Source organism: Mesoplodon mirus, assembly GCF_964341445.2.
Source record: "Mesoplodon mirus genome assembly, chromosome: 5".
Taxonomy (NCBI): Eukaryota; Metazoa; Chordata; class Mammalia; order Artiodactyla; family Ziphiidae; genus Mesoplodon; species Mesoplodon mirus.
Window position 1 is genome coordinate 64,646,098 of NC_138980.1, and position 18,626 is coordinate 64,664,723.

Below are 18,626 nucleotides of genomic sequence, written 5' to 3' on the forward strand. Positions count from 1 at the left end.
GAGAGACTAAGTACTACAGGCATTCTTGGAAAGCCCAGATCTGGCCACACCTGAAGCTACACTTCTCAATTACATGAACTAAAAAATTCCCTTTTTAAACTTTGGCAACATTTTGTTAGCTTTTCTACCACTTGCAACCAAAATGTCCACATGAGAGACACAATACCACCTCTCTTCTTTCTGCTTCAGCCACCAACTGGGAATCAGCTGTCTCAAGTCAAAGTCACTTCCTTCGGCCAGCCATCCTATGAATGCAATCCACACTACACTTGGCATTTTCAGGTCAGCCTCTCGTCACCTCCTGCAACAGCCTCCCTCTCCATTTCTACTTTGTGTCCCGGAGCTCTATTCATCACCTGAACTCACTGAACTTACAAAGCCCTAAGTTCTAAGATCCACTGCTGTGGCCCTCACTGCTTCCCACGGACTCTTCCTGTTTATTGTATTCACCTACAGCAGGCTCTTTCTACCCTGCCAATTGTTTGTTTTAATAAGTAGAGGCAGGATTGGATGGAAGCCACTTCTGTGCCCAGGCTTGGAAAGCCCACTGCCAAATGGTTGGGTTCTGGCCACCACCCAACACCACTCGGTACACTCTGTTTGAGCTCAAGTCTTCTTGTCCCAAATGTCATACCTGCTGCTTTTTTTCCCTCTCTCCTGATGACAAGTTTAGCCTGATGTGATTCCCAACTCTGTCATCTCTACTGTTGCCATGACACCCAGGACCTTTGACATTTTCCCTCAGGAATCTTGGGAATTTCTGGGAAATCATACCTTAGTGGTCTAGAAGAATCTAGCTTCCAAACACTATTTCACAACTACCAAGATGACACTCTCTCTCCTCAGATAAGGTTGTATCCCCTTTTCCTGCCTCCAAACAGGCAAGGTACCTGTTTGGAGACATCTGCCAAGAATGGAAAATAACTTTCTTCAGAATTATATAAGAGGATAAGAATTATTCCTTTGGCTTTTTCCTGAAATAACAGGGAAATAACAAAGGGACCAATGCTTCTCTGAGTGCAGATGACAAGGTGATCTCCTTCTTCTGCTTTAATTATCTTTCTCTCATTCAGTAAGTATAAATTCAGTAGCCTTCCATGTTCTTGTCAAGCCCAAGCACTGCGTTGTAACCATTCAACTCAAATTCAACAAATATTTAATTGAGCATCTATTACATGCCAGGCACTGTGCTAGGTAAGGGGTGTACAGAAGAGAATAGGACAGGCAAGAGGCCCGCTTCTAGGTCCTACTCCAGTGAAGGTTAAAGAGAGATAGCACATAAATGTAACAAATAAATGAACAAAACGTCAGACAGTGAGACGTGCTATCAAGAAAATACAAGGGGTATGGACACCAAGGGGAGAGGAGGGGTGGGATGGATTGGGAGATTGGGATTGATGTATGTACGCTACTATGTATGAAGTAGTTGGCTGGTGAGTACCTACTGTATTGCACAGAGGGAAAAAAAACAGGTACAATCTGTTTGCAGGATATATATTAATTTTAAAAATGCATTCCAATATACGTTAAGTACAGACAAATACTGTTTGATTCCACTTATACGAGGTACCTAGAATAGTCAAATTCATAGAGTCAGAAAGTACACTGGTAGATGCTAGGGGCCTGGGGGTGAAGGGGTGTGTGGAGGAGGGGAATGGGGAGTTAGTGTTTGAAGGGGACAGAGTTTCAGTTTAGGAAGGTGAAAAATTCGGGAGATGGATGATGATGAGAGTTGCACAACAATGTGAATGTACTTCGAGCCGCTGAACTGTACAGTTAAATATGGTTAAAATAGTATGTTTTATATTATGTGACTTTTACCACAATAAAAAGACATTAAAAATAAAAGAAAATATAAGGGGATAATACGTTTCAGAGTTAGGGAACTATTTTAGATAGAGTGATCAGAGAAGGCTGTTCTGAGGAGGTAATATCTGAGTTAAAACCCAACTGAAGAGAAGGTACAAGCCACGTGAAGACCCCGGAGAGGAGTACTCCAGACAGAAGGTCAGCACATGTGAAGGCCCTGAGCTTGCAGCAAGCTTGCTGCATTACGGTAGGGGGAGGTAAAATATGGTCCAGGGACCAAATTCGGCCTGCCTTCTTTATTTGTATAGCTCAAAAGCTAAGAATGGCTTTTACATTTTTAAATGGTTGGGAAAAAAATATTTCATGATGCATGAAAATTATACAAAATTCGAATTTCAGTGATCAAAATTAAAAATTTTTTGGAACACATCTCATTCATTTATATATTTTCCATGGCTGGTTTCATACGTCATTGGCAAAGCCAAGTAGTTGCAACAGAGGTTGTATGCCCTGTAAAACTTAAAACGTTTACTATCTGGCTCTTTGCGAAAAAGTTTACAGACCGTTATATTAGAGGAACAGGAAGAAATACCTTCCCAGGCTTGAGAGAACCTTGAATTTCTTTAATGATTTCTGATCCTTTTGACTGTAAATAACAGAAAACCTGTTTCCAGTTGACTTATGTAACATGGAGGATTAGCGATAGCCATAAACTCTTTGGTACTTTTCCCATCAAGAGGTAGAAGCTATGTCATCTCTTTTTGAAGCTGGGTGGGCTTTGTGCCTGCTCTGACCCACAGTACATGATAGAAATGATCCTGTGCCAGTCCAGGCTTGGGCCTGAAGAGCCTGGCATCTTCCACTTTCTGCCTCTTACAACACTTTTGGAGCCCTGCATCTCGTGCAAGAAGTCTGACCACCTTGGATGGCCACACAGGAAAGTCCACGTGGACGTGCTCTGGTTGAAGGTTCCAGTTGAACCCAAACTTCGAGCCATCACCACCAAGATGCCAAATATGAGGGAAGCCATCCTAGACTCTTCAGATAGGCCATCGGCCAGCTGAATACCACTGAGTGACCTCAGTTGATGCTACATGGAACAGAAGAATCACCTGCTTGGCTTCCTGGCCCACAAAATTGTGAACTGTAATAAAATGGATGCTGTTGTAAGCCACTCCATTTTGGGATAATTGTTTCACAGCAATAGATGACCAAAACAAACAATACAGAAATTTTACCTCACGTAATAAGAAGTTCAAGGGTAGATTAGGGTCCATCCACAACATATCCTGGTTCTGCTTTTCTGAAATTCCTTGGCCTCTGCTCTCTGCTTTGAGTTGGTCTCCTTGTTAGACTGGCAGATGGCTGCAGCAGTTCCTGGAGTCTCCTTCAAACCTGACAATGTCTAGAGGAAGAAGAAAGATTGTTCTTAGGAGAAAGAATATGCAGACTGATCAGGATCTACCCTGGAATTAGGGAAGGAGTCTCCTCCTCTGAGTCACGAGGGAAAGGATGGACACTTGATCAAAACTGGTGGAAGAAAGGTAGGAAGAAAGGAAGTGGATAGTGGGTCAGCAACCCACTGTGTTCAAGGTATCTTTCTTCTTCCTATCATTCATTTATTCATCCGTCCAGAGTATTTTAGGTTGAACCATATGAATGTTTTTTTAATAAGTCAAACATAAATAACAATAATTTCAAATGGTTAAAGTTTATATTTAGCAAACCTACACTATAGTGGTAGGCATAGAGCTAGATGTTAGAGCTACTGCAATTAAATGGTGCTAAGTTTAAGGAAAGGAAAGAACAGGGCCAGCTATATAATCAGCAAAACTCAGTCAAAATGAAAATGGAGAGCCCCTTGTTGAAAAATTATTAAGAATTTCAAGATGGCAACAGCAGAGCATTAAACTAAGCACGGAGTACTTCTAAGTACAGGGCCCTGTATGATTGCCCAGGTTGCATGGCCAAGAAACTGGCCCCGAAAAAGAACAGGTGTCCACAAGAGAGAACAGCGGGGGGCCTAGTTAGATTAGGGGGACCAGGAAGGAGGACGATCTTTAAGCAAGGATCTGGAGGATGGATATGAGTAGCCAGGTGAGAAGTGGAGGAATGCAGATTCCCAGCAGAAGACTAGCGTTCCTCCTTCTCCTCCATGTTCCAAGTTGGTTAAGAGACTTAGGCTGGCCTGTCATCAGCTGTGATGAGACAAAAAGATAAAGGTAACAGATCCCTTTCCTGTCTGTGCCAGCTCAGGCCTTTTTCCCAACCCTTTTCTGTGCTCCAGATCTTAGCACTTGGGTAATCTACCCACATAATCTGACCCTTCTCCTGCAGCACCACAGATGGTCAGGACAGCCCCAGAGGGGCCCCAGCCCTTTCTCTCTGGTGCTCGATTGCAAGTGCTTCCTGGGACAACAGCCTAACTTCCTGATCCAGTTGGCCTAGGCTCATCATAAACAAGGAAGAATCCTCCCTGTCCTCACATTCCCCAAACCACAAACCATGAAGATAGCTAACACTAATTGGACCTCAAACATTTTTATCAACAAACCTGAATCTTTTCCCTAAAATCACTTTCTTCCATTTTTAGTTCTACAATGTTCCTCTTCTATATTGGAGCCTGTGGGGACTTGGCATAGTGGGCCTCCAAGTTGGTTGTAAACAGAATCAGATGAGAAGCTTATTAAAAATACAGAGGCACCAGCCCCATGCCAAACCCAGCTCCTCTATTTTTAACAAGTTCCACAGGTAACCCTGAGACACTGCCAGGTCTCTGAACCACTGCTTTAGCAAGCTGGACAGAATAAGGAAGCAATTCCCATATGGCTGGCAGGGGTCAGAACGTTTCATTTCTGTTGTTACCTGTGACCCCTCAGGCAAACTACTTTCATTCAGGGCCTCAGTTTCCCCATTAAGTCATGTGGTGATGATCCCTCCATAACACCTCTTCCCCAGAGGCTCTCTGTGTCGTAAAACTCTTGTTGCCTTCCCAAAATCTAGTCCCCCTTGTGGTGGCAGCACCTGTTTCTCCTGGGACTAACAACCCCTCTCCCACTGCAGGTAGGCTTGGCAGGAATATCAATCAAGGTGCTCCTATGCCCCCTGGCTGACCTGTAGGCCCAAGACCTAAGTTTGGCCAACCAGACTTTCTCTCCCAGGAAAATAAATCTTGGGACAAATGAAGCAGAGACTGAAAATAAATGGAGTTGATTCATCTGGTAGGGGTGACCAGGGACCCTGCTCCCTGAGCTATTCTGGTTCCTGTGCTTTCAGAAATCTAGTTCGCCAGCTTTTCCTTGGCATCTATGAGCAACCTCATACCCTTCTAATAAATTCTTTTTTTTTTTGGTTAAATGAGCCACAGTTGGGTCTGTTGCTTGCCACCAAGGAATCCTGTTTCTTAGCATCGAGTTCTTTGATAGTGCTCTATATGATAATGATATCATAGCTTCCATTCTTATAAAGCCATTATGAATAATGCTCTTTTAACTAAAGTGACCATTCTATGGGAAGTCGAGTTTATTTTAATAATGATGTCTTTGTTCCAGTAATGACAGTGAAACCTCCTCAATAGGTAAGAGATTATTCACTGTCCTGCTGAAATATCTTAAATGGAAACAGGCTTTGGGTAAATACTCTTTATCTAAACGAGGTTCATTGTTCTGGACCTCAGGGAAAGAAAAGAAAAGAGAAAAAGGAAAAGAGTTTGGTTTCCATTTAAACCATCTCTCCTTCAGCTGCATCTCAACCTTTACACACAAATTTAAGAAAAGGCCTACACTTTAAGTACTTAAAAGAAGGTTGGAAATTGCATCCAAATATGCATTTTAAGGCATAACTACCACAGAGGAAACAGCTTCAGTGGTTTAGTGGTTGAACCCTTTCCTCTCAGCAGCCTCTATTTTATTTCTACCCCATCTCATTGTTACAGTTATTACTATCTCTTGCCTTTGTTGATGTCTTCATTATTACGATTCTAGCTAACAGTTATTGAGCACTTCCTGTGAACCAGGCATGATGCTGGATGTCTTACATGCATTACCTCATTTAATCCTTGTAACGGCCCTTCACAGTCATATTATTATTCCCATTTTACAGAGGGGAAAACTGAATTCAGTAAGGTTAAACAATAGGGGTAGTGGGCAGTAGAATCACTTAATCATTTATTATCTGTGTGTCCCTATCTGTCCCCAAGCCTTCCTTCCACTGTGCCCTATTGCCTTAAATGGAAGGTGCCTGCTTAGTCCAAAGTATCATTGGAAAGAGTATTAAATGAGGCACTGCATCTCAAATACAATGGCAATTGAACTCACTGTTCGTGTCATGTTCTGTTTCCTGACTATAAAGTACTGGAAGATAGGAACTATGTTTTGTCCATCATGGTTTCACCACACATGTCTAACATGGAGGAAGTGCTCAACAAATTATTGTGGAACCAACAACTATTTTGTAGGGTCTTTAGACCTAGGGACCAGCACAGGGTTGGAGAAAGAAGGGTTAGTGTCAAGAAGCCCCTTCCCAGGAATTAGAAAATTCAGGTACCCCTAGAAAATTCAGCCAATGTAAAAGTTTGGTTAAGCCTTTAAACAGCATCAGATGATTCTGAACTTGGGACCCTTGGAAGCTCTTTCTCTTCCATCTTTTAGGCACAGTCATGCTTTGGCTTGAGTTTATGAGGAGTGGAAGTTTCTAAAAATCTGAAAGGGGAAGCATAAGCTAAAGGCTGAAGTATCAGTCATACTTTTTCCAGGGCTGGTTAGCTCACAAAATGCTCAAATCCAGCTATCATGCTCTCCGTTGAGGACTGGGAGCATAATGTTATTTTATTACTTTCAGAACTAGAGCTAATCTTTGGTAGATACAAGACCCATTTATATCCTTTTGTGCCTCAGTTCCTCAAATGTGGAAAACAGCCAAATAAGGACATAAACAACCAACCAAAATTTCCCACCAAGTCTATATGGTTCCCTCAGTACAGTCTTGTTCATTCCCTGCTATTAATTCAGAGTTTGGCCTTTGGATTCAGGCCTTTGGCTGGGCCCTGTACCAGCCGAGTGACCTTGGGCAGAACACTGTAAGCTCCCAAAGCTTCAGCAGTCTTGCCTGTTGTTGGGAGAATGATAATGTGATAATGTGTACAGAACGATTTGCCCAGTGCAAGGCACGTGATAGGTAGGCAATAAACTGTGACTTAGGAAGTAGTGATATCTCTGCTGGCTCCACTTACACATTTCATTCAAAACAGTCCAAAACTCCAGTGTGTTCTTGGTGTTTTAAGTGGCAGGTGTGATCTGAAGTCATCCTTCAACCATGTAGATTATTTTCTCAACTTCTAAATTATGAGCAGAATTAATTGGGAATAAGGCAATGAAGCTACATGGACATATTTATCCTAACACTTCTGTCCTGAACTCTCCCTTGGAAAAGTTTCAATAAACTAAATCTATTACCCTTACAAAGATTGCTTTGATCATTTCTCAAGGAAAATAACCATTGGTATTGCACAAACCTTGACTGTTTTATGGCCCAAACTTTCTATTTCTATTTCAAGGCTCAAATGTGAGGCATGGAACAGGTTTGATTTTGAACATAGTGCAAAGACGACACATTACTGCTTTCTCAAAAGGGACTCTTAACGGGCATTTCAAAACCCCTATCCTCGGGCCTCCCTGGTGGCGCAGTGGTTGAGAGTCCGCCTGCCGATGCAGGGGATACGGGTTCGTGCCCCGGTCTGGGAGGATCCCATATGCCGCGGAGCGGCTGGGCCCGTGAGCCATGGCCGCTGGGCCTGCGCGTCCGGAGCCTGTGCTCCGCAACGGGAGAGGCCACAACAGTGAGAGGCCCGCATACCGCAAAAAGAAAAAAAAAAAAAAAAAAACCCCTATCCTCCCTCATTTTCATTAGATCACTGGTCAGACCTTGACAATTTCAAGCCAGATGATTTCAAAGGTTCAAAAAACCCACTAGATCACACTGGCTACAGGTAGGCCCATTTGAATGAGAAAAATCCTAACACAGGGACGAGAGAACTCTTTTCTAAAGTTAGGTGTGGCTACCAGGACCTACTTGAGCTGCTGAAATGTGGGCAGTATTCTTTAAGCATCAGAACATGATTTTATATGGCCCCCTTCTCCCTGCCAGGGTCAGTTGAGATTGATCTGGATGTGTAGTGTGAGCAAAATAACCTTTTGTTGTTTGAAGCCACAGAACTTTTACGACCACTGGATTCTACAGCATAACCTAGCTTATCCCAACTGACACAGCAAAGATCTAAATGCATGTGACATGGAAAACAGGCATACTCATGGTGCCATGCTTAAATCCTCTCATCTTGGTCAACAATTAATTTCCAGAAGCTAGTGGTTTGGTGGGATGGAGAAATGAAGCTCTGAATCACAGTCAATGTCAGAATAGTTTTAACACACCAGCGGAAAGATTCAAAGAGACCTTTCCAAAAGAGATCAAAGAGATTTCTCTGCCATCGTGAGAGTGAGAAACACAATTCCTAAATCTGGAATTCTCATTTATCTATAGACTAGTCCACTGACATCCTAGAGAGAACCCAGAGCAGGCTGTCTCTCCCTCATCCTCTGGCACTGCCCAGGGGAGTTGGATAGCTGGGACTGACCTCAAACTGAGAACACATTTGGATAATATCATCCAGGCTAAGTAACCCTCACTCTAAGGAGTTTATAATAGAGAAAGGGCTCAGGGTGATACCAATCTCGTACATGTCCTCGATTCCCAAGCCAGCCTCTCCATGAAGCAATCAGTAATCTTCCATATATTTTCTTCTTATTGCTGTAATCAATAACATTATTTATTATTTTAATTAAAAATGCACCCGAGGGCTTCCCTGGTGGCGCAGTGGTTGAGAGTCCGCCTGCCAATGCAGGAGACGCGGGTTCGTGCCCGGTCCGGGAAGATCCCACATGCCACGGAGCGGCTGGGCCCGTGAGCCATGGCCGCTGGGCCTGCGCATCCGGAGCCTGTGCTCCGCAACGGGAGAGGCCACAACAGTGAGAGGCCCGCGTACTGCAAAAAAAAAAAAAAAAAAAAAAAAAAAAATGCACCTGATCTAAATCTCACGATTAGGTAAGAACTATTATCTCCTCGTCTACAAATGCAAACAACAAACTTTAGAACAGTCAAATAACTTGTCGAAAGTCAGCCAGCCTAGAAGTGGGAGAACTTATACAAACCCAGAAGCTGTTCTCTTAGACAAGGTACCCTTTACTCCCGGTCCTGGCCATAGCATTAGATCTCAATTCCCACACCCAAGAGAGAAAACCCTGGAGTTTTTCCTTGTCTTCGTTTTGTTGCCAGTGACCTGATTATATCATTTCTGGTCTTGAACCAACGTTGCTCCAGTATATTCCCTAGGAGAAGCAGGCTCTCCACACCTGCTTAGTTTCTTCCTGGCTTTGCAAAGAAGAGTCTGGGAAACTAACCTAAGAATAAAGCAGAACAAAAAGATCCAAGGGGAAAAAAAAAACCTCACAAAGGGAGAGAAGTTATTTTCCACTTTGATAATTCTGTGTGACTAACTAGTAACTGTGGAAGAGAAAAAGGATCTGTGGGCTTGTTTGAGAGCCTCAGGCGGAAACAGACACTGTGGGACCAAGAAGGGGGGCGGAACCAGAGGCTGCAGCCAGGAAACAAAGGACAGGAAACAGGATTTCTTTTTTTCCTACGCCCAGAACAAAGCTGACGTGAAGTTTGGCAGGAACAGGACCACCATTTCATACTTCTGGTGGAAAAAGTACTCAGTGCTCAAAATTGAAGATATTTGGGAAGGCATGAGTCATGGAGGAGTGATGATACATAATATTCTCTTTCTGAGAACAGTCATTTAATATTCCTACTCAGCATACTTTTATTGTTTGACTACAGTCCCCGTGCCTTTCATTGGAAGCCAGATAAGGGCTAGAATCCTCTCACCTTGCTCATGAGGGGATGCTCAACCTGGAAAGCTAGGCTCTTTCCTACTCCCCTTCTTTCTCTGTCTCCTATATTGCTGGTCTCTCTTCCTGCAATGCCTCTCCCACTGCTGTTACTACAGGATACTCTTCTTCATTTCTATTATTATTATTTTTTTTTTTTTTGCGGTACGCGGGCCTCTCACTGTTGTGGCCTCTCCCGTTGCAGAGCACAGGCTCCAGACACGCAGGCTCAGCGGCCATGGCTCACGGGCCCAGCCGCTCCACGGCATGTGGGATCTTCCCGGACCGGGGCACGAACCCATGTCCCCTGCATCGGCAGACGGACTCTCAACCACTGCGCCACCAGGGAAGCCCTTCTTCATTTTTAAATATTAGCTTAGATGTTACTTCCTCAAAGGAGCTTTCTCCAACCTTTATTCTGTAGCAGAGATTGCTAGTTGCCTTTCCAGGATTCATTCTCCCTTCTTCCTTGTTAGGTGCATCCTTCTGATTTTGTTGGTGGTGAAGTTCCCAGTAAAACAGTATGTTTCCCAGCCTCCCTTGCAACTGGGGGTAGCCACGTGACACATTTTAAGCCAATGAGGTGTGAAGAGAAGCTGTTAAGATTGTACCTCTGGAAAATTTCCCTAAAAGGGAGGTCAATTCAACCAGCAAGCAAGCTAGCCCTGTTTGCATTTGACCCTTGCTGCTCCTGGACCTCTGTCATGATGAACAGCACTCCAGCAGCCTTCTACTCAGCATGAGGTCAAGGACAATACTCTGATGATGGCAGAAAGTTAGAAAGAACCTAACACTCTGATGACACCGAAGAGCTGCCATACCAACCCTGGTCTATTTACTTTCAGACTTCTCATCCCCCCCATGGGAAGAAACAAACCCTAAATTTTTTTTTTTTTTTTTTTTTTTTTGTGGTACGCGGGCCTCTCACTGTTGTGGCCTCGCCCGTTGCGGAGCACAGGCTCCGGACGCGCAGGCTCAGCGGCTGTGGCTCACGGGCCCAGCTGCTCTGCGGCCCCTAAATTGTTTAAGCTACTGTTCATTGGATTTCTGTTACTCCTAGCTGAATAAAACCTCCACTGATAATCCTCACACGGGTAGATAAGTACTTTCTTGATTTCTCTCTCAAACATACTGTCCTTTTCCTTCACAGAACTTCAGCTTTATAATTATTTGTTTGATTAATAGTCTGTAAGCTCCAGGAAGTCTGGGACTCATTCTCCTTTGCTCGCTGTTATATTCCCAGCACCTAGAAATCTGGACTAGATTTTGGGGGTGACCACTGAATTCCATTGCTAATCGGCCCCACCAATGACTAAAAAAACAGTCTGAATGTCAAGAAAGCACACAGAAGTCCTTCAAAGGAACTGCACTAATGTTGGAATCTCTGAAGAGACAAAGTAGAAAATAAGCCGAGCATCTAGATCAACAACAAAGCAGAATAAACTTGCCCTTTTAACCCAAGCTGTCTTGTTATTTCATCGCCTGGACTAAGTTTTTGCAGGAGACAATGGCACAGCTTTTATACAGAGGGTTCAGTTAAATGACAGCACAAACGATAAAGCTGTGAGAATTTTGGAATTATTAACAATGGTCACTATTGTGATGATACTACTATTTGGTGAACATCTCCTTCAACTATTCTCTCAAAGCAATTATTTGCATTTATAACCAATTTCTCTGCTTAATAATGCCCAGGCTTTTAGCATATTGACTTTCCTCTATGGGAGGACATTATCCAAATAAAACTGTCGTCTCATGCTTACTTGTGTGTGTTGGAAAGAGCCATTACCACTAGAAACTGTTTAGACTGCGTTCAATTTCATTTTTCCTGGAAAATATTTTCAAATTGTTGCTTTGGTAGAAACATGTTACCTGGATAAATATTTGTCAAAGTGTTGCTTTGGTAGAAGCATGTTACCTGGATAAATACTTGTCAAAGTGTGGTTGCACTTCTTCCCACTCAGGATTTAATAAATTTGCATAGACAGTGCACAGTCATGCAGAGCACACATGCAAACCTCAGCTGGGGAGTGTAAACTTGACCATCGACTCCTGGTTTGCAAGCAACCCCTGACTGAGTTTGGGTTCCCCCAGAAGCAGACCTGGATTTGAGGGCAACTAGTTGATGTGGGAGGTAAAGGTGATAGAGGGAAGGAAAGCAGCCAACAAGGGGTGTGCTGGTCAGTCAGCAACTACAGCAAGTGACTGCAACTTAACCCTACAGAGAAGCTCTGAGAAACAGTATAAAAGCCATACCTCAGAAGTAGCCCACCAGAGGGGTGAGGGAGCTACGGTACTTTTATACCAATTTCCATCATCATTGGTTGAGGCTACTCTCAGGGATGTGAATTCCCTGACAGCCCACAGAGCAGGGCAGAGGCATGGGTGGCCTTCTATGGTCCTGGACAAAGCCCTCAAGCACACAGGTGCAGATCCTGGCAGTTAGAAAGGTCTAGAGCACAAGGAAGAAGTAAGGTCTAAAGGGCAATGAACCTCTGCTACAGCGTCCTTCAAGTAAAGCTCAGACATCAATATCCTATTTCGTAGGTGAGATAGGAGAAGTCTTTGGATGGCACATGGACAAACATTTTTTTAATAGTTATAAATTAGGTTTAAACTTTCCTTTTACTTAATGCTTAAGATGTTGCTTTTCCATTTGTGAAAGTGATGTAATAAATAAATTGTAAAAGAAATCAAGGAAAACCAAAGTGATCCATGGATTTAAAGAAGAATAGTGAAAAAAAACAATTATACAGATGGTATACCAATACGCAAAGGTAATGAGGAAATGACTGAAGTTTGGGAAACACCGATGAGTATTTTACAGGTAGTGACACAGAAGCATACAGCTAGGCCACTAAGTGTTTAATAAATGTCTATTGTGTACCCAGCACTCTTCTAGAATATAAGAGACTTACAAGGCATGGACCTTGCATCAAGGAGTTTACCAGTGGTAGCGGGGGTAGTAGTAGTGATTAGCATTTTGTGAGAGCTTATGCTTACCCTCTCCTTGCTTGCCTTCCTCTGGGAAGCTGTATCAGCTTTCATAAAATACGTGAAACAATTAAGGGCTGTCTATGCAGAGAATGAGGGCCAGGCTTTGCTAGAGGATGGTTTCATTAAGTTTTTTTTTTTTGGCTGCACTGGGTCTTTGCTGCTGCGCCCGGGCTTTCTCTAGTTGTGGCGAGCGGGGGCTACTCTTAGTTGCGGTATGCAGGCTTCTCATTACAGTGGCTTCTCTTGTTGCACAGCATGGGCTCTAGGCAAGCAGGCTTCAGTAGCTGCAGCACGCAGGCTCAGTAGTTGTGGCACACGGGCTTAGTTGCTCCGCACCATGTGGGATCTTCCTGGACCAGGGCTCGAACCCATGGCCCCTGCATTGGCAGGCAGATCCTTAACCACTGTACCACCAGGGAAGTCCCCACCAGGGAAGTCCCTCATTAAGATTTCAAAGAAGAGAAAAGAAGGCTTCATGGTAGCCTGAGCAAAGACAGAAAGAAGCATCCTAGCCCATCAGCGGTTGCAGTCAGAGAACAAGAAGGCACAGCCTTGGATTCTGTATCCACTGACCTATTTCCTACCCCACAAGCTACAGAGCTGGACTCAGCAGCTGGGAGCTGGAAGGATGGAAAGGAAGCTAGCTGCAAGGACGCTGCCAAGCAGCCCCCAAAATGTGCCGCCTTGAGAGGCAGCCTTACTGTGTAAGAAGACATAAAATCCAGATGGTAATTTTTGGATTTTTAACTTCCTATACAGAAGTCACATTTTCCAGTACATCCTAATTCTATTTAGTGTGTGTATTTGTGTGTGTGATGGCCAAATATCATTAACAAAAGGTGGGAAAATGAAAAAAGTCATTAGGCTAGGACGGGCTAGGCAGCTGCACCAGCTCTGTGCTCTTGGGGGGAAGGTATAGTGGGCAAGAGCCTTTGCTGGGCTACATCTAAGTGTTGTGTAGCCTCCGGGGACCATCACACATGTGTAGGCACAAATCTGGACTGACAGCAACATCACATTCAATCAAGTCCTAGTCTGACCCAGAAAGCCACAGACTTGCTACAGAAAATGCTTGAATGGTTGACTCGGAAAACAAATAGGTGCTTATTTGCATTCAAACTTGAATTTGCATGTTGTTTATTTTACTTAGGTGCAGAGAAGGGAACTGCAGTCTATGCTCACATAGCCCCACATCCTTCTAATTTCAAACTGGGTTCATTAGCCAAGGCTAAAACAACCCACGACTGGGCAGGAAGGAGTGAGAAGTTTAATCAAGAGGGCACATTGGAATCAGATAGCCTGGCTCTGAATGCCGGCCCCGTCACTCACTCTAGTATGAGCCCTGGGGGAAATGTGCTTACTTTTCCAGAGCTTTTCTTCTTCTGTAAAACGGGGACAAAACTAATACCTACTTCATAGGTTGCCATGAGAAATTAAATGAAGCAAATTTTTAGCTCGGTGCCTGACTCACAGTAAGTGCTTAAGAAATGCATGATCACAACTAAGTATGACTGATTTTTATTGTAGCAATCTTCATTCTACCTTTGATGTCCTTCCCCACTGCAGAACATCAAAGGATACTATTAAATTAAACAAGGAGGCCATTAGACTGAGATGGTTCTAATGCCATGATGTGACTGCCTATGTAAGCAAACCAAAATCTAAGCCTGGAAGTACCTCAAGCTTACGAAATCAACACCTAAGGACAACCAATCACAAACAGCCAACTAGGCTTTAAACTACAGCCAATCAAAGAACTTCTTTTCTTTGCTTCCACATTTTCTCTCCGTAAGTCTCTCCCCAGCCCCTGTCGGAGGAGCGCTCCTAACCACTTCTGGATGGGCCCTGCCTGATATGAAATGATTTTTGCTCAAATAAACTCTCAAAAATTTTAATATGGCTCCATTTATATTTTAACAGTACAAAGAGGAACTGACACAGAAATGGGGCAAGAGTTGACCAAATCCATACCTTATAAGGAGATAAAGGAAGAGAGAAGAGGAGGATGAATGAGTAAGGCTCTGAAATACCAAACAGGAATGGAAGATGGAGGAGAGAGACAGCCCAGCGTAAGAATACACGTCTACCCATAAGCACAAATTCATTTGACTGTGACAGAGGATAACATTTAAAATAACTTGGCAGGAAACTTCATGTGTTTATTCCTAAATAAAAAGAGGAGAATTAAAATGTCTACTGGAGGGCTTCCCTGGTGGCGCAGTGGTTGAGAGTCCGCCTGCCGATGCAGGGGGATACGGGTTCGTGCCCAGGTCCGGGAGGATCCCACATGCTGCGGAGCAGCTGGGCCCGTGAGCCATGGCCGCTGAGCCTGCGCACCCGGAGCCTGTGCTCCGCAACGGGAGAGGCCACAACAGTGAGAGGCCCGCGTACCAAAAAAAATAAAAATAAAAAAATAAAATAAAATAAAATGTCTACTGGAAGGGGGACAGAAAGCCATGCTGCTGTAGTATCAAAGCACTGAGGCAGCCACGTGGCCAGAGAACACTGCTTTATTGCAGGAGCCCTGGTCTCCCCGGTACCACGGAGACAGCTTCTTCATGATTTTCTGCTCCCACTTAGGCCCCCATACAAACTGTCCTCCACCCAGCAGCCAAAGTTATCTTTTAAAACTATAAATCAGGTTATGTTACTGCTCTGCTTCAAATCTGCTCTTAGCACTTCCCGCTGGAATTCAAGTCAAATCCACTCTCCCAGCCATGGCCTGAAAGGTCACGATCTGGCCTCCCGTTGCTTCTCCGGCCCCCTTTTGCACCATCATCCTGCTGCAGGGCTGTTCCGTCCACCTGGACTGCCCCTGCCCGCGTCTGTGCCTGGCTGGCTTCCTAGCATGTGAGGCTCTACTCAGACCTCACCTTCCTGGAGAGGCCTTCCTCAACCACCCAACCAACTGTTCATCCTCCCGCCCCATTCTCTATTCTATCACTTTCTAGCACGGTACCGCTGGGCAAAATCACCATCTATGTGTGTTTATACACTTACCATCTGACTCATCCTCCCTGCACCAGGATTGAGCTTCTGGAGAGAGGAAACTTGTTCCCGAATGAATCTCAGGGACTACAGTGGCACCTGGCACACAGACAAGATTTCTTGAATAAATAAGTAAATAAATGTGCATTTTAGTCTCTTAAACCCTCCGCTCTCCCCACCTGCCCACCATGGGGGAATCTGTGATGTGGAGCTATAAGCAGAAGCTGCCTGAAGCCAGGCTGTCCTTCTCTTTTATGAAGATCTTACCACGTTGAAGAGCAAATGGTAGGGGACTCAGGGAGCTGGAAGGGTGAGGGGCCTGGCTTTGATAGGGAGAGGAGGAGCAGGACCGCAGGCTGGTGAGTGATGAGGCCCTGGAGACATTCCCTGGGGTCACCTGGAGACCTGGGAGTTGCAGGATGGGGTGGGGGGAGAGCTTCGTGGTAGGCTCACGGAGACAGGTGTGAAGGCTGGCCCTGTGCCCTAGAGGCATGGAAGTGCAGGGTCCGCAGACGTCAAATGCTCACCTGAACCTGGACAAGACGCACGCGTCAGTCCTTGTGTCCCCTATCGGCATCTCCCTCACATCCGGGCACCCTGTGAAACCCGGAATAATAACTGACACTGAGTCTCCTGAAAGTCTGACAGAATGGGGGCTTAGAGTTGGATTTCATTTGATTTTTTAAAAATTAGGAAGCGATGGGACATTTCAGATGCATGTGATTTCTGGAAACACTCCACTTGCTGCTCCAATACCTACTAAAGAAATACCCACACTTACAGCAACCTTCATTTACTAAGACTTTAGAATGCCAGGCCTGGCCTGGGCACTTTTTGCCCCTTACTCCCCTTAAACCACAAAACAAGGCTATGAGGGAGGTGCTATTATTATCTATTATCTATCTATCTACCATCATTATCTAGTTGTCACTATCTATTAATAGCTATCATTATTATTTATCATTACTACCTATCATTTTCTATTATCTATTTAATCTGTCATCTGTCTATCTATCTATCTATCTATCTATCCATCTACTAACAGATTTAGAAGCCGAGGTCCAGAGATGCTTGGCAGCCAGCTCCAGGTCCCTCTGGGGTACGTGGCAGAGTATGGGGCTCCCTGCCCCTCACTACCCAGAGGCGGCTCCACTTTGAGGTCAGTCCCCTTGAGACCTGCACCCCTGCCCTTACCCCCTCCGCCTGCGAGATTTGTGAACTCCTGACCAAAAGCCAATCCCCTGGCTAGGGCTTTCTGCATCAGTTCTTTGTCTTGCTTCTGGACACAAGCAAGAGCGGGCTGCCTGCCTGTCTGTGGATGAGAACAATCCCCGAGTCTGCTCTCCCAGTGGAACAAGGTATTCAGTCCTGCACGGCTGCAGGGCAAGGGAAGGGGGTGGGGGATTGCTTTCTTCTAGAGGTTTGGGCTAGGATAATTTTCACCCTGAAGAGGTTACAACACGAAAGCACTGAGGTGGAGTGAGCTGGCCCGAGTCCTCCCCTCCCCCAGCACCTGCTGGAGGCACCAAAGGAGACAGAAACACTGCCTGATCTTAGCAGTTCCTCCCTACCCACTGCATGATATTAAAGGTTGTTTTCTTGCCTCAAAGACACAAAGATCTCTTCCTAGAATACCTGGAGGCAGGTGAAGTGGGCAAATACCACAAAGAAAAAAATATGATCACTTGCACCTTTCTAGCAAGGAATAGTAGTCTATTATGCAGTGTATCTTTTTTTTTTTTTAAATCATTGGGGCTTCCCATCTGCTGCCCTAACCACACTCCTCACTGCACCTCCAGTGCAGCCCTACTGCCCAGGGTTTTTCCTGGATGGAGGGAAGATCCAGGAAAATGAGCTCATAAGGGAGCAATTGAGATTTAATCACTTCCTTCTTGGGAAGTGAGGGCAGGTTGGGGATGAGGGTGAGGAATAGCATTTAAAAAGAGGAGCCTAGAGAAGATTATGTTTTGGACAAAGGAATGACTCCAGTAATGGAAGTTCAGACACAAAGGCAGGGCAGGAAATAGCTGGGACCCCATCACAACGCAAGTCTCTGGCTGGGGCCTGAGGAATCTGCTTGGCTGTTGAGGGAGCTTCCCCATCCCAGCTTTTTTTGGGCCTGACCAGTAAATCCTAGAGAAGACTCTCCAGGGATGCCATATGTGCCCCGACTCTGTCTCTGGCCGCCTCTCCACAATCCCACGTGCTACCAGTTTTTATTCGTGAAACTAGGCCTGCGTCCAGGGCCAGTGAGGAGGGGTGGAGGCAGCCCAGGACAGGCTGAGCTTCTAGGGCAGAAGTGGCCTCAATGTCAGATACTTGGCGGTTCAGGGTAATTACATATTCTCACCAGGCTCAGTTAACAGGCTTAGTCAATGGAGTTCTTGATAGTCAGGGCACTTGTGGACTGGGGGCCATCAAAAGGCTGCTCAGTATCCTACTGTATAGCACAGGGAGCTCTACTCAATACCCTGTAATGGCCTATATGGGAAACGAATCAAAAAAAAAGTGGATATATGTATATGTATAACTGATTCCCTGCTGTACACCTGAAATTAACACATTATAAATCAACTATACCCCAGTAAAATTTTTTTTTAAAAAGGCTGCTCAGGGGCTTCCCTGGTGGCACAGTGGTTGAGAGTCTGCCTGCCAATGGAGGGGGCATGGGTTCGTGCCCCGGTCCGGGAAGATCCCACATGCCGCGGAGCGGCTGGGCCTGTGAGCCATGGCCGCTAAGCCTGCGCGTCCGGAGCCTGTGCTCTGCAACGGGAGAGGCCACAGCAGTGAGAGGCCCGCGTACCGCAAAAAAAAAAAAAAAAGGCTGCTCAGTCCTGTTGCTGCTTCCAGAAGCTGGGGAGGGGTCGGGTGTGGAGTTGACTGACA

At 45.0% G+C, this 18,626-nt stretch overlaps 1 long non-coding RNA gene across 2 annotated transcripts in view; it reads right to left on the bottom strand.

Annotated features, from left to right (window-relative positions):
* LOC309805116 overlaps positions 1-18,626 on the bottom strand; it is a 51,161-nt gene that overhangs the window by 13,645 nt on the left and 18,890 nt on the right. Inside the window, exons 4-6 of one of the 2 annotated variants that reach the window (XR_014294225.1) lie at positions 16,268-16,337; positions 15,753-15,839; positions 3,048-3,214 (exon numbers count right to left, since the gene is read on the bottom strand). This is a non-coding gene — a long non-coding RNA (uncharacterized lncRNA). The remainder of the gene's footprint in view (positions 1-3,047; positions 3,215-15,752; positions 15,840-16,267; positions 16,338-18,626) is intronic. The other variant, XR_014294224.1, reaches the window with a different exon arrangement.